The sequence below is a fragment of the Rhinopithecus bieti genome, unplaced genomic scaffold (genome assembly GCF_001698545.2).
Source record: "Rhinopithecus bieti isolate Rb0 unplaced genomic scaffold, ASM169854v2 scaffold_36517, whole genome shotgun sequence".
Lineage (NCBI taxonomy): Eukaryota > Metazoa > Chordata > Mammalia > Primates > Cercopithecidae > Rhinopithecus > Rhinopithecus bieti.
In genome coordinates, this window is record NW_016816437.1 from 1210378 (window position 1) to 1214629 (window position 4252).

General features: G+C 33.4%; 1 pseudogene; it reads left to right on the plus strand.

Moving 5' to 3' along the window:
• Positions 1 to 3011: 3011 nt before the first annotated feature.
• LOC108517096 (COMM domain-containing protein 1 pseudogene) lies at positions 3012 to 3628 on the plus strand (annotated as a pseudogene).
• Positions 3629 to 4252: the final 624 nt, after the last annotated feature.

A 4252-nucleotide genomic window follows, 5' to 3' on the forward strand; every position in this document is an offset into this window, starting at 1 on the left:
TGGCCAGAGTTCTTTCTTTCTGGCTATAGTTCTTTGCTTATTGAATGAGTATTGATCAACAGAGGCACCAGGGCAAAACTTAACCTTTTGAAATTTGGAATTTTTTCTCTTTCAAAAATACTAAGGGAAGGAAAGTAAAAAGTCTTTCCCTCCAAGCAACTTGTAGTGTCGAGGTGAAACAGTCTGGAAGTCTTGAACACTGAGCAGCCAGGGCAGGTGTTTTGCTTATATAAGCATTATTCTTTTTGGAATGACTCCTAGAAAGAAACTCACAGGCAACTACTACATCTGTCAATCAGTTCATTCCACAAGCCAAGAGTGTGAAAATCCAGATGAAAGTTAAGACTTGTAATCAATCATGAAGTTGTAACACTTTTTTTAATGACTGAGAAAAGTTTATATACTTACTCGATTCAGTTGTGGTTAAAAAATTATGTTTTATTTTGAGTAGTCTTGGAAATAGTAGCTCCAAAATAATTAACTTCAAATTAAATTTTTTAAAAAATTCTCATCATATAAGAAACCAAAGAACAAACTTTTTTGTTCATAAAGCTCAAGAAAATTTTAACTGGTGGTGGCCGTGTGTAATTCATGAACAAATTTTAATACTTTGAGTTTAAACAATAAAAGTCAAATTAACATATTAAAGGTACATGAAATAAGGTGATACTGTCATTAAATTTCTAAAAAGGCAAACATTACCTCCTGCATAATTGGCTATATTTTATACAACATGTAATAATAAGTAATCTGCTATCTTATTATAACTGGCAGTATTAATTTTAGACAAAAGTTTAATTAATATAAGGTACCTCTAAATACAGTTTCTTTATGACCAAAATTATGTCTAAGGTTGAATAGATACAGTTACAAAATTATAACCCCTTAATCATATTAAATAAAATAAAAGGTGCCAAGTGTGATGGCTCTTTCATGTGCACTCAGTACTTTGGGAGGTTGAAACAAGAGGATCACTTGAGCCAAGGAGTTCAAAGTTGCAGGCAGCTATGATTGTGCCACTGCACTCCAGCCTGGACATTAGAAAAAGAGTCTGTCTCAAGACAAAACAAAATAAAACAAAACACAATAATAATAATATTAAAGGTGCTTAGTTTTATTAAAATAATCACATAAAACTGTCAATTGTTAACAGCATTTTTAAATCCCAGTGTTCTGGAAAATATTAGTTAACATTTTCTATGTAAGATATTTTAATGTTCTTTCATGTAACTGAAATTTCTTCTACTTTAATATTTATCTCAAAAATTGAGCATATTTTACTATAAGCATTGTATTTGACCAAATTTTTACATTCTTATACCCAATACTTTAATGCACACAGTTGTTCAGTAAACATGAACTTTGAGTTGGCTACATGGAATTGACTGAAAATGATCACAATGTAGCTAGGTGGGTGTGCTAATAAATCTTGATCATTTGTGATGGGTTATAAAAGTACATATATTCAAATTTCTTTAGGATTACAGGGGAGAGACACTTCATTTTGTTAAGTGCATAGCATATGGCATGATGGAGATGAGAAATCACAACAGAAATTTGATAGTAAAACTTGAAGAAGGTTGATTAACTCCAGAGAATAGTTAACATTCACTTTGATTATGAGTCAACAATATCATATGAACATGATTTTAAGCAATGTTTATGATATAATAATATCTTGAAAGAATACACTAATAATATTATTCTGAAGACAAAACTACACCTGAAAAATAATATTTTCTTCTGGGCCCTATATTTGAAGAGAGAATGTACAATCTGAACTTTATTCATGTCAATCATCATAGTTATTAATAAATTTGTTACCAAGGCAAGTGTAGTAAGTTCTTGTTATTTTAGATTTTCATCGTTATTCTGGATGACAAGTTCTGTTCTGTTCTGTTCTGTTCATCCTCATAACACACTATACTCCTCTGTCTGTCCCTTCCTCTTATAATCATCATAGCAGATATTTAGTTTTCTCCCTAATATTAGAAGCCCAAAGTAGAGTCTGCATTCTTAGTAGTTTCACTCATATTTCTCAAGTTACAAAGAAAACTTTCTTGACTCCTAATGTTAAGGTTAACACATTATGCCGTTAATTCACTTATATTTTTCTTGATATTGGAAGGCCTATATTCTTTTGCAAGGTAATAATGAGCAGTTCATTATACTATTACTCTTGTTATTATCATCTTCTGTAGCAGCAAACACAGCATCATTGTCTTCATCATCATCATCATCATTATCATCCTCACTGTTATCAACATCAATATTAAGAGATCTGGGACAGCTATATATAACAATCTTTGTCAGGATTTTCACTATGCCTTGATGATTCTATTGGCTTACCTGTCTCTTTCTCTTTTGATGAAAGTTGTCTTAAAGTGTTTGTTTTTCTGTTATTTTTTGCCAGATAGACATTCTTGTGTCACTCATTTTCAAATTTGTATTACTAATGTTTGATTTACTGAAGTTCAGATGCCTGATGAATTAGCAGTTAAGGCAATTTTTATTAAACATTTCTTTACTAACAGAGTAGCTGACATTATAATGGACACTAAATTATATATATATATGCTGTTGCATGTATTACCTCATTGAATTCTTATCAGTCCGAATGATATAGCCCTATTATTTAATATGATATATGTTTTTATATAAAAAATTTGAGGCAGGAAAAGGTTAAGTAATTTTCTCGTATTCACTTATCAGGTGGTGATGTGTCCAGATTTGAACTGTACTTTGGTCTAACGTTAATACAGAATTCTTATCTGCCCAGCTCTACTCTTATTTATTATGCATGATCATTACTGGTTCATTTTTTTGTCTGTCTGATTTATAATTTTTCATGTTTCTGTATGCCTATGATTGTTCTTCCATGACAGTCCAAAAAATGTAAATTCTCAGATCAAATTTCAAAGGAGTCAGAAGCTGAACAATTTGATGGTGTTATTTGCTCATATATTAATCAAGCAAGGAAGTTTATTATAGAAAATAGTTACCAAGAGAGCATGGCGGCGGGCGAGCTTGAGGGCGGCAAGCCCCTGAACGGGCTGCTGAATGCGCTAGCCCAGGACACCTTCCACGGGCACCCCGGCATCACAGAGCAGCTGCTACAGAGCCAGCTGTATCCAGAGGTGCCACCCGAGGAGTTCCGCCCCTTTTTGGCAAAGATGAGGGGGATTCTCAAGTCTATTGCGTCTGCAGACATGGATTTCAACCAGCTGGAAGCATTCTTGACTGCTCAAACCAAAAAGCAAGGTGGGATCACATCTGACCAAGCTGCTGTCATTTTCAAATTCTGAAAGAGCCACAAGACAAAAATCCGTGAGAGCCTCATGAACCAGAGCCGCTGGAATAGCGCTGAGCTGGAGAGTTGATGGCAACTCTCAGTTGACTGAGACAAAGCATTCACCTCAAATACACACGCCTGTTGCCATTATAGAGCTGGAATTAGGCAAATATGGACAGGAATCTGAATTTCTGCGTTTGGAATTTGATGAAGTCAAAGTCAACCAAATTCTGAAGACGCTGTCAGAGGTAGAAGAAAGTATCAGCACACTGATCAGCCAGCCTAACTGAAGATGACGTATGAAGGAGTTGGAGTTGTTGAAACCAAGGTGTTCATGATCCCTCCCTGCTGACCTTTTTTAAAAAAATTCTTGTGCCCGCATTGGTATTAAATCCTCGCATTCAATCAAAAAAAAAAAAAAAAAAAAAAAAAAAAAAAAAAAGAAAATAGTTACCAAAATGAGGAAGTGGACAAAAGAAAAGGAAAACAATAAAAGCAAGTGGCAAAGAAAATAGTGAAAAAAGGAATGTTAGTGCATATGTCTCTTAGTTCCACAATTGGATAGAGTCTTCATTAGCAAGACAACAGATTTCAGTCTATGCGGTCCTTCAATTGTTATCTCCTTGAATAAGCTTAAAACACCTGTCATCCCAAATTTAAGATCCCAATTATTTGAGAAATAAGCTCTGTTAAGTCCTTTCTTATAGGTAAATATGCAATATATTTCTTCAGGAAAAAAGAAGTGCCATTTAAAAAGGGTATTTTCTAGTGTTTAGTTAAAAATGCCCAGTATAGACTTGTTTGCATTCTTACCTTTAAACATTGACCAGATATTTGATCTTTATTAAATTATACCTGAAGCTTTCTTTCTACATTTTTGTTTCACTTGAATTATTTTTATATTGAGTTGCTATAGTTTGGTTTGTTTGATCCCTTCAAATATCATGTTATAATTACATC